Genomic DNA, 12,933 nt, shown 5'->3' on the forward strand with positions numbered 1-12,933 from the left:
GCTTGAAAAATAAATGTTTGCCAACGCTAGCGACGTACATCGGCGAAAACTGTAACAACCCGTGTTTTTCGTACGCTCACTCTCATTTTCTAAACAGGCATAAACGTACCACTCTAGCAACTGTTAAATCGAACAATAATACCTTGAAGACACTAAGATTCTATTTAGTAAATATAACCACAAGTCTAGTATATTGTTAGCAAAAGTAGCGTAAGACCCAAAAGTGTGTCAGCTGTACCTTCACGCCTATTAAAATTTCTAATGAGACCTAGTCACACTATAGACTACATAACCTACTAGTTGGAATAGTACTAGCAGCTTTATATTTAGTCTATAGTTTGGCGCGATTTTCTCTCTTCGATTTACTCGCCCGTAGACATACGTTCTAAAACGCCTCACTTGGCGGCGCTGGAGTACCTCGATTTTGATGACGTGTTTTTCGACCCCCCCTTCGTTTCCCTTTATTACTTTGCGACAAACTCTTATTAACTACTATACCGTTCTGACACACGTTTGGGTCTTATGCTACTTTTGTTGTTAGAAATGCACCGATATGGATACAGCCGGTAATATCGGACGATATATGGGCCGATATTCTCATCACAGTAGTCTTTATGATAAATTTATTGTAAAAGACGGTTCAGTACGCTGTCATACCATTTTATTATAATTGTTCATGAAAAAAGGTTTGCAAGAGCAAATCCGAATATGTTGCTTTTCATTTTATGTGATACATATTTTCTATCACAAATCCCGTATCGTTGTGTTTTTATTTGCTTACACTCGTAACCCCTGTCTAAAAAATGTATGATCTAGCTTCTGAAGTCTGGCGCACGTGACGCGGCCAATCAAATCAAATATTATCATTAGTTAATTGAGAATTTTCTTATTTTTAAATGTTTTTCTGAAAATATTTTTCTAATACCCGTATCGGCCAATATCGGCTTCGCTTAAGCCGATATTTCACGATACCGATATTAGAAAAATAAGCCAATATATCGGTGCATCCCTAAATATTGTTCCATACGTTTGTCAATTTCTGGAATATTTTACTGAGAGCTAGTAATGGAGTGACGTCCTCACAAGAGCCAAATCTCCCCCTAGCGAGGAGCTTTCAAAGGCTACGCGTGACGCGTTAGCAAGCGGACGCAAAACGGCAAGGAAGCCCGTAATGCAGTTTGTCTTGTGTCAGTAAAACGTTTGTATGTAAAAATAGGGAGTGTAACACTTATGAAAATATTATACACTTATGATATAACTAAATCATCATTCAAATTCAATCATCTAAATATTCTCAAATAGAGATTTAAAACTACCAAGTACGATAATAAACTACTCAATTTGGTTACGTCGAAAAATTATTCGGCAAGAAAATTAACATTAAAAACAATAGGATGTGTCAAACTTATTATTATTATGTTACCTATGATGATGAAATGCTTTTACTAGCCCTATTTCATCTAACTTTTAACATTTCTAGGTTCCGAGTCCCGGATGAAAATAAATCAATAATTTCAAGAACGATAATCAGTCTTTACACCTGCAACGGAGGCTGGTCGACATCAAATTCAATAAATATGAAAATAACAACGCACAGGCAGATAGGCTCCACGATATTATTATCTCCAATAATTTGCTATAAGGTATGGTATCGGCATCTAGCGTTCGATTTTAGAACTATTTGAATAAAGATGACCTACTAACACTATAAATGAGGGGTATAAAGACCTAACTAGGCTTGCAATTAGGTTAATACTAAATTAAGAGATATTAAAAGCTGGCTGTACAAAACAATCTTCAACTGTATTATGAAAAGATTTTTCGTAAAACGGACTTTACTGGAGAGCGTGGTGCCATCTATTTGTATCAAAGGAAACTAAAATTTAAAATAACCAAATAATACTGTCGTCAGAGAGCCATTGTAAACTATCATAGTTAGACAACGTATACTCTATTTTGTGGGCTTTAACCTAAATTATATATCCCATGTAAAAATATTGTTTAAAATCCTGTAATTTACAAACGATCCAATCTCGCGCCTTTTTGATATAGACGCTAGCGACATCTATTGAAAAAAGAGCTACTTCACGTCGAGCCGCCACTTGCTTTAATAATTGATGGAACCAGAGGCCACCTACCTCAGGAGGGACATGTACCGCGGGTAGTAATTTAAATTATTTTTATGTGTCGAATGTGATGCTTTTTTAAGAGCGCGTTATCTCACGGCAAGTAGAGGCAGTTTTAAAGGTACAAAGACGACCACATGCGATAATATGTATTGTAAAAGCATTACTTTTTTATTTTTCTCGTAAAAATAAAGAATAAAAACAGAATCGATTTTGAGACACCTTCTTTACGAGGTTGATTATTGGAACAAATTTAAATAGAGTTACTTAGTATAAATATCTACGTCAGTGGATGGATGATAAATTAACCTTTAACACCCGTTAAATGCTGTTTTCAAAGAAAATATCGTATTATTTAATTTCTCGAAATAAGGAATGTTAATCATATATTACAGTTTGTTAACTTGTTTAAAAAACAACTAAATTACAGTTTTATATATTATAATTTTACATAATGTATAATTATTTGGGAAAAAAATTTATATATTCTAAATTAACATAATGTATAATTATTTCGGGAAATATTTGACATAATAGAACAAGATTACAGCAGCGGATAATTCGTATTATTAACCACGAACCATATTTCGAACATACGCAATTACCATTTAAGGCGCTCAACATACTCATTTCCCCCAAGTAGGAATAAATACATTATTCATATACTCATTTTTCCTCAGATACTCAACTATTGTTTTGTACACTTAATTTATAAATCTATTAACGGTAATGCAATACACAACGAATTTAAATTAAGAGATCTACCTAAATAAAAACGAAACATAAAAAATTATTAAATACACCAAAATCTCGTATATAACTAATGTGGTTTCATTTAAAAAATAAGAAGACTATGTTTAAAAATAAATTAACTATCAACATACCCGTTTATTAGAAATAATATGTCAATGTGTAAATTGTTTTTTTAAGGAATAAATAATAAAATTAAACCCAAATCTAATTTAGTTGCTGTCTTATTTTATGTATTTATTTACAGATTTCTTCTGACTTAAGGGCAGATAATTATTTAACCCTTTAACATATATTTAATTTGTGTTCATATCAATATAACTGGACATTTTGTCAGTAATTTTAATATTTAGTTAACTACCCAAGATGTCATGTTTAAATATAAATATAATAATAATAATCAGTTAGGCTAATACCCAAGGCACAACCTTAGGCCTAAGTCATCGAGCGACTTTTAAAGCCTTTAATCCAGGTGGCCGGGTTACAATGCGTAGGAGGGTGGTGGCGAGCCCTGCATGCCACGCGAGCCAACAGCTCCCTACACTCACTATTACCGTTCATCTCAACAAGTTTTTATTAAGATACTCGAAGGGCTAAGTTTTTATAGGTAAATTGCACAATTATTAAGAAATATAGACGTACGTAGTAAATCGGTGCATTTTTATATGATCAGAGTCCCCATATGGCAATAATATTGTTATAATATTAGACTCGTTAAAAAATCTCACATCGTTGGGGATAGAAACTAAAATGATACTTAAAGGGAATATAACCACAAGTCGTTTTTTATGGTTTTATGCTTTTTTATGTAAACAATTTTGGCGGAAAGTCACTTAACTGCGCCCAAAATATCTAAAATCATAGGAGGGAGCGGGAAATGGTCGCAGTTTGGTGTTCCACACCTAAAACCTGAGGTTATATTCCCTTTAAATCGAAAGCCGATATCGTGTTCTTACGTTCACTGTTTGAATTTTGGGCATTTGGGGCCCAGCCATTAGACATTGCTTGTTCTTCGTGCCGTTTAAGATTAAATGTTAGTAATACATCAATCGAAAGGTGATATCCTGCAGTGGTTTTCTTTGTATGAATTTGGGCACTTAGGACTCCAGAAATTGGGCATTAATTGGCTCTCTCTTGCGCCATTAGCGATAGAAAAGAAAATTATACATCGATCGATTGATGACATCGTACCCAAATGTCCCTGACATCTTGTTTTTCTCTAATCACGCACGCAAGCAAAGCAAGGTGATTTCCCTACAAGCTACTCGTTCTGAGGTGAAAGTTAAAGCTACTCGTGCTGAGGCTAAGGTCGAAGCTACTCGCGTTCAGGCTGCGGCAAAAGTTACTCGTGCTGAGATGAAGGTCAAAGCTACTCGCGTTCAGGCTGCGGCAAATGTTTCCCATGTTGAGGCTAAGGTCAAAGCTACTCGCGTTCAGGCTGCGGCAAAAGTTACTCGTGCTGAGGTGAAGGTCAAAGCTACTCGCGTTCAGGCTGCGGAAAAAGTTACTCGTGCTGAGATGAAGGTCAAAGCTACTCGCGTTCAGGCTGCGGCAAAAGTTACTCGTGCTGAGATGAAGGTCAAAGCTACTCGCGTTCAGGATGCGGCAAAAGTTACTCGTGCTGAGGCTAAGGTCAAAGCTACTCGCGTTCAGGATGCGGCAAAAGTTACTCGTGCTGAGATGATGGTCAAAGCTACTCGCGTTCAGGCTGCGGAAATAGTTGCCCGTGCAGAGGCTATAGGAAAAATTACCCAGGATGCTGAGTCTATTGTATCGATAATCCCGAGCAGAAATTTCTTTTAAAAATGGCAATGAAAGTGATTCCCATAAATATTTCAGTTGAACTGGTGGGCTGAAATTTTTCATACAAAATCGTTCTTAATCCGGTAAAAAAGAAAGCAATTTGCGCCATATATCGATCACGGGATGCAGAAAAAGAGTTCGAGATTAGTAAAAGAAAGTTTCATTTCCCAAATAAAGCTACGTAAATTTTTCTCTACAGCTATTGTATAAAAAATATCACAGGGAATAGGATATAAGTCGACTGGCGGTACTTTTCAAACACCTTATATTGATTTTGGAGATGCGATTAAGTTCAGCTTATTAAAATTTCCAATAGCATTATATCGGAGTAGTGCTAACATATTTTTCAAATCCTTTAATATCTGCAGTTATTTTAAAGCCTAGAGAAACATTTAAAAGAGGATATCAAGAATTCTTAAAACACTTTCTACCAACTTTTCAGGTTTCTAAGTCTGATAACTCTATTTCTTCAAAGGTATTCTAATTCGGAAGATATTTGGGTAAATTCGAAACCCAGTGACTAACACCCATAGGTAACCAAATACGTGCCACAAAGGGTACGTATTTAGATTACATGTATATTTCTATCTGATTTGAGACTTGTATGTATACTTTTATCTTATTTGTGACTTCCATGTATATATTTATCTTATTTGAGACTTCTATGTAGGCCTATATTCTTATCTTATTTGAGACTTGTATGTATATTTTTATCTTATTTGAGACTTGTATGTATATTTTTATCTTATTTGAGACTTGTATGTATATTTTATCTTATTTGAGACTTATATGTATATTTTTATATTATTTGAGACTTCTATGTATATTTTTATATTATTTGAGACTTCTATGTATATTTTTATATTATTTGAGATTTGTATGTATATCTTATTTGAGACTTTATGTATATTCTTATGCTATTTGAGACTTCGTTGTATATTCTTATCCTATTTAAGACTTCGTTGTATATTCTTATCCTATTTGAGACTTCGTTGTATATTCTTATCCTATTTGAGACTTCGTTGTATATTCTTATCTAATTTGAGACTTGTATGTATATTTTTATATTATTTGAGACTTCGTTGTATATTCTTATCTAATTTGAGACTTGTATGTATATTTTTATATTATTTGAGACTTCGTTGTATATTCTTATCTAATTTGAGACTTCTATGTATATTTTTATATTATTTGAGACTTATGTATATTCTTATATTATTTGAGACTATGTATATTTTTATCTTATTTGAGACTTCAATGTATATGTATCCAAACTGAAATTCGTGTAAGTATCTTTCCGCCAAATGTACTAGATATTTTGCCTTTCTTAAACTGCAACTGAGTATAGCACACTTTTATTTTTTCTTGTAAACTAAAAATTGTTCTTCCAACTGATTCCCAGAAAACAGTTCCGATCTCTTAAACTAGGTAAATCAGATATCAGACTATCCGCATTTACGTCCGGATATTATCAGATCAGTTGATCAGGGGCGGCACCAAGAGATTTTTAGGTGTTGGCTAATAATGTTTCTCAATAGAGGAGCCTAGTATCGCTCTGTAGCTTTCGGCTATGGCCGCCATTTTGAGGGCAGTTTTTTATCTATAGGAAATAGCATGGGTGACGTCGACATACGTCACACCGATATTACTCTATTGTGGGGTCCCCTCCCTATAAATAGACTTAATATATAATAACTTAATTCCACGACAATCATAACTTTTCGATCCGTCGTTGCGAACAGAATTTACAAAAATAAAACCTGCCTACATACTCACAACATTAAAATCGTAAGGATTTGTACAACTAATTTGGCGACAGTCTTGCCTGTCAAACGGCCAAGGTTAGTAAATTCGAAAACGGTACGCTGTCTACTAACTCGAAACTGACGACGACAGAATTAAAAATATAGAAATTTCCGAATTTGTGGTAGCTAAAAGGTAATTTGTAAATTTTATGTTAAATCGATTAAAACTTTTAGTACATCGTTTTTTGTCGGGTTATTTATTTTATTATTTTTATATTACTGCGGGTTTTAAACTTTTACAAATGAAATATTTATTTTTAATTTGTGGGCCCCTAAGTGGAAACAAACGTAGGTCATTTACGTAAAAAATCCGACGTAGGCCCCACTCTGATTTGTTACACGGACAGAGGCGTTCCGACCCGGGTTAAGGAGGTTAATAATTAACCGGGCGCCAAGCTGGCTATCTTGTAGGGGTGCCAAAACACTCCTATCTTTAATGTCCAATTGTTCCTTCAACCAGTGATAATTCTGATTCTTCGTTCAATAGAATTTTAATTTTTCAGATTTCTAAAAGAAATTCTAGTACCAAAATTTATCACAACAAGGAGGATAGGAAGGGAGGCGAAGTAGGAGGGATGAACGCGCCAGCATCCTTGTAAGAAGCTTAGCGCGCTCGGCGGGAAAATTTCGGAAAAATGGCGGCAAGATTGCGGCCGCTACGCTACGTGTTGCCGCCATTTTCCCGAAATTTTCCCGCCAAGCGCGCGCTGTTACATGATATAATGAATCAGATGTAACATGAGATTAGATTGCTGGGTGAGGGTGGGTCATATAAAGATAAGATAAATAGAACCACCTATGGACTTTACACCTATTGTCCTTTACAATGCAGTCCATAGGTGGTTCCTTTTAACTTAACATTGCGTATATACTAATCTCCACCACTCTCCCCCTATTCGGCTTTCCGTTGCTACGCAACTCGTTTTGAAATTTTTAATATTTAGGCTTAGTTTCTCTATTCGGTGTTATAGTCGCGAGCCAGATTTCCCGCACGGTACTGACGAGTCCCAAATAGGACGAAACCGGTAACCGTTGGAATTTCTGGCTATTTAATTTAATTTAATTTAATTTAGTTTTCACTCGAAGATCTATTTGGTCCGAATTTCGCGTTTTTTTGTTTGCTCGAAGACCTATTGGTACGAGCTATTTGTAAGTTTTTAAATTTCTTCAAATTTGTTGAGGGTTTAGCTTTATTATCCCATTTCATAATGGACTAATCTACTTATTCATATAAAGATAAACCTGATCTGACTAACTGAAAAATTAAGATTTCTGAGCATAACGACCTAAATAACCAGAACAGTTGGCCGTTTGGAAGCACTATTTAATAGGACCGCTAATATCATTTTCGTCCAGGACCACTGAAGAAGAACGTTTGCAGTCTTTATGGAATAATTTTAGCTGTATTTTTCCCTCGTTCTTGAGATTACTAACAACCGCGAGCTCGGTCGGGTAAAAGGTAAAAGCACGTAGCAAAGAGAGACATCATTTTCGAATGAAGTCGGCAAATACAATTTTCTCAGCAGCATCCAGCGATGAAAAACGATCCTGTTAAGCGCGCTCGTGGACATTCGGTTTTATTCCCTTCAAAAGGCGCGCACGACCAATTCCGAAGGGCTTTCAAAACAGCCCCCGAGCCGCTCTCAAAACTTTCGGAGGTTTTCTCAGTCATGTAGGTCGCCACCACCAGGAAGATGGAACGGTTTCCATCTCGTATTCCCCAATCAATAATGCCCAACCTCGATGATTCCCTGAAGAGTGAATTTATGCCGCGTAAAAGGCGACTGCAGCCTCTACACTTCCAAATTGCGAATCGAATTGAGCTTTTTATTAGGAAAGAGTCGAAATTATGGAAAGTATTTTCCAAACTAAAAATAAAACGTTTGGAGAAATATTAATCTAGGGCGTTCCAAGGTAGATCCACCGAATTCATGTTTTTGCCACTAGGAACGCCGTTGATTGACTTTTACAGTGAAGTCTGTTGGAGCCATTATTTGTACCGTAATTAGGGCACAGGCTTCAGGGAGCCCTTAAATGACCATCAATCTATATCTAGGTATACACTCTCCCCCTATAAACGCCACTGATTATAAGGGCCCCCAAAGAGTTTCTTAGTTACGCCACTGCGCGAACTACAAATTCGCAAAGGATTTCTTGGATTAATCTACACAGTGGCGTTGCATACTAAGTTAGTTTCGATTTTCGAGTAATTCATTAACAGATGCATTTCAAAAATTAAAGAAATGTGGAGGTCCTATAGCAATTTAAGTATGTTTACAAAGCCAAAAACTGCCCAGATTTCAAATTTGCGGTTAAAATATTCTAAATTTAATTACTGTTCCCACAATTCGACAGTTCGTTAAGTAGTTATTTCTTTCAATAATTAGATATTTGTAGTGTTGTTAATTTTCCGGAAAAATAAATGTATTTTTTAAGGGTTTTTAATGTTTTTAACTTTTTATCGATATAAAATGTCTAACATCAGTTAACATACTACAAAACATTAATAGTGATACATTGTTTATCAGTTTTAACTAGTCTAGAGGTTTAGTTATACTTTTAAATTCGAAAAAATGAGGCGAAAATGTTGCAAACAATATATTAGACTAATAATGGAATGAAAACTTTTTTTTAATTTTTTTTCGGAAAAATACGGAATATTTTCCGGAAAAAAGGCCTCAGTCATTTTCCGGAAAATTTTCCGAATTACAACACTAGTTATTTGTCACTATCAAATAAACCTAAAATTCTGAAGAGCAATTATATTGGTTGTTTGAGTCACGTGTTCTCAAGTTATATTTAAAAACTTTTCAACCATAGTGGAAGCAACAATACTTGATTATCATTACGTTTCAGAAACGCATTATCGACCATTTTTTACTTTTTGAGTTTGAATGCTCCTCATACTAATTTTAGGGCGCTGATTCTAAATTTCCGTTTCCTTATATCTGGTCTAGTTTCCGAGATGTGAAAATGCAAAAACGCATTAAAATCGAAAAGTTTCGAAAATACTCCGCAGAAACGCATTAACGACCGTCGAAAATTTGCAGAAACGCATTACGTCGTTATAAACCAATAAGAGTCTTTATTTCGTATAATTTCGTCGGCTTTAATTTCTTCAGCCGCATTCCCAGGGTAACAGTCACAATGGCCGTTACTCAGTATTATTATACCACATAATGCATTTCCGCCAAGAGTTGTAGCCAAATATAAACGTACAAAACGCATGATGTCGAATTATTCTGATATTTACTTAATTTTGGCGATAGTCGTTGTCATATTTAGATTGCGGACTAAAAAAAACCCCGAACAACTAGTTTTCAGTTACCTAAATACTGTAGTAATGTTATTTTCACAAGAACTACAAAAAATGCTTTTCTGAAACGTAGTGGAAGCTAGGAGCAACAAACACAGTACCCCACGCAAGGAGAACACAACCCGTCAAACGTCGTGCATTTTCTTGTGCACATTTTTCATTGGTTAGACGCTTTAGCGCCTTCTGCCGTTGGAAGGGGAAAATTTGGAAATTGTCTTCCCCCACCCCCGCCCGTGAAACGTTCAGCGTAAAGGTTCGTCCAATGAAATTTGTACACAACACTGCGTTAGCGTGTTTATAGGCTAGCTGCGTTCTCCTTGTGTTTGTTGTTCCATGCTCCTAGGTGGAAGCAACAATATTTGATTATTCTACACGGTTTTCTTTTCGCGGAATATTTCTGTCGAGCTTATGAGACACGTAGTATAATATCTATGGCGTTTAAATAAAAATACTGAAAATTACAATTATCCTACTCAACAAATCGAGAGATAATTATGGCAGGCTGTTCCTTTTCTAGCAACGTGCGTTTTATCAAGATTTTAAATACTTGTTTAAATTGAAATAGCACTATTATGTTTCTTATATAATCACAAATAAATTGAATTTGAATTTCTCGGGGGCCCCACTCAAATCTTCAATTTTTTTATAGGAAAAATAGGATATAAGACATTATACGACACTTTTTTTTAAATTATAAGATTTTATGCATTTAAAAACAAAATCTATATTTAGTGAAATAAATCTTTGATTTTCACTTATAAAATAAAAAGTATTTTACCATTTTATTACAAAAATATACTAGTAGCTAACCATGTTAACAATAACCAAAGTATAGACTATAATTACTTTGTATAGGAATTTATCCTATATCTAAATTAACCGAGTGATATCAAAATTAAAGGATTTAATATTACGTTTTGGGGATTTTCCTAATATATATATTTGAAAATATAGGATTTTATAGGAATTATAGGATTTAATATTACGTTTTGGGGATTTTCCTAATATATATATTTGAAAATATAGGATTTTATAGGAATTATAGGATTTAATATTACGTTTTGGGGACTTTCCTAATATATATATTTGAAAATATAGGATTTTATAGGAATTATAGGACCTCTGGGGGCCATGATTTATCCTAAGTGTTGTATATTATAATTATAGTCGAAATCGGACCACGGAGACACATTTGAAGTAAAGCAGGGTACACGAACGCAAATGTTAGACAATGTTCAAAGTCATACATAAGGCGTGTTTTAGTATTGGTTAAGTTAAAAGGAACCACCTATGGACTGCATTGTAAAGGATGATAAAATTAGCGAATAAGTATAGATTAGTTTATTATGAAAAGGGATAATAAAGCCAAGCCCTAAACAAATTTGAAGAAATTTAAAAACTTACTAATAGCTCGTACTCTGGCTATTTTATTTAATTTAGTTTTTCACTCGAAGACCTATTTGGTTCGAGTTTCGCGTCTTTTTGTTTGCTCGAAGACCTATTGGTACGAGCTATTAGTAAGTTCTTAAATTTCTTCATATTTGTAGGGTTTAGCTTTATTATCCCTTTTCATAATGGACTAATCTACTTATTCGCAAATTTTATCATCCTTTAGTATTGGTTAAACGTTTTTATTTTATTTTCGTCATGTACCCGTGTTTATAAAATATTTCTAAAACACGTTAAAATTCTATTGTAACTGTAAATTAGAAGTTTCATTTAAATCAAGGAATACCTCTGCGTATTGTTCCATACCAGAGTGACTGAGAAAAATCATATCACCTCGGGTAGGAATCGAACCTACGACCTTTGGGTTACCGTCCCAACGCCACTACCATTGGACATCCAATTTATAAGAATGACTCGATCTAGTTCACATTATTGACGGGATACATTTAACCCGTTGTTGACGGTGCCGTAGCATTTTACGTCAACTAATTTATAACAGGACCTTGATAGCCTGTAGTCATAACATTGAGAATTTATTTTTTTTTTATAAAAAAATAAATTCTCAATGTAACTGTAAATGTTTTTTAGCAGTCAAAGTGAGAGCAAGCTTAACTGATTTTAAGGCAATTAATTTCACGAACGTCTAGATACTCCCGACGTTGTCGTTTTAACTTCTAGAACGTCCTGCTTAACCTCTTCTATTATTTTTTATTCGGATAATATTAGTGCAGAAAATATTGCGCTTGTAAAATTTCTAGTTATTTTCAAAGTTTAAAATTTTTAAATTGAAAATGAGAATTTTTCCGCTCGAATTTCCGCAAAAGTGGAGTAAAAAATGCAGGCTCCATCGAAAGCGAATTCTCAGTCCCTTCGGGGAATTGAAAAAACCCTCTGGCTTCCCTTTCACCAGATACTACTGAAACCTTCATCCCGTCTTTCTCATCCGCATACTTTACTCTTCTATCTACGTTCGTCCGAATCACGCGGTTAAAGACTTCCCCCATCTTGAATAGTTGAAAAATATTTCTCGCTTGGTAAAATTTATTTTATATATTCTTTTACCACTATTTTCGGTACATATATAGTTAAGATTGGCCCATTCTTGACTGTGCCAAACAGCTGCGGCCTTTGAGTCGTGGTCTTTCTAGCCGCCTTCGAAAATAGAAACAGCAAATACGATCAGAGCGCCAGTGTTATAATAATACAAACTGGAAGGTCCCTCCCACCCACACGCAGCCGATCTTCGAAGATATTTTTTGGCCACTGGTTCTCATTGAAGCGTTTCATTTTCTTCCATAAATAGGCGCATTTTAGAAGTGAAAACCCACGTTAAATCGAAGGTTTTAAATCGGCCCTAAGTTCTTTAAAATAAAATAATAATAATAATCAGCTTAGCTAATACCCAAGGCACCACCTCAGACCCAAGTCATCTAGCGACTTGTAATGCCTTTAATTCAGGTGGCCGGGTTACAATGCGTAGGAGGGTGGTGGCAAGCCATGGACCAAGAATGTAAGGGGACTCACTTTTCCCGATATTTTGACACGGAAGGCGTGGCCTAAATCGGAAGGCTTACCGAAGTACATCAGCCGCTTTGAAGCGCCTGAAGAATTCCGTTCAACTATTACTGCGAGTTGGGGCTTAGGAGACAGTAGGTGTGATAAAGTTAGGTTAGGCTTAGTTCAT

At 35.0% G+C, this 12,933-nt stretch overlaps 1 protein-coding gene across 2 annotated transcripts in view; it reads right to left on the reverse strand.

Moving 5' to 3' along the window:
• The window catches only part of LOC149927025 (follistatin-related protein 5-like), a 233,649-nt gene that overhangs the window by 12,085 nt on the left and 208,631 nt on the right, over nucleotides 1-12,933 (reverse strand). The gene's annotated exons all lie outside the window — the stretch shown is intronic.

This window comes from Leiobunum rupestre, chromosome 9 (genome assembly GCF_980474605.1).
Source record: "Leiobunum rupestre chromosome 9, qqLeiRupe1.1.hap1, whole genome shotgun sequence".
Lineage (NCBI taxonomy): Eukaryota > Metazoa > Arthropoda > Arachnida > Opiliones > Sclerosomatidae > Leiobunum > Leiobunum rupestre.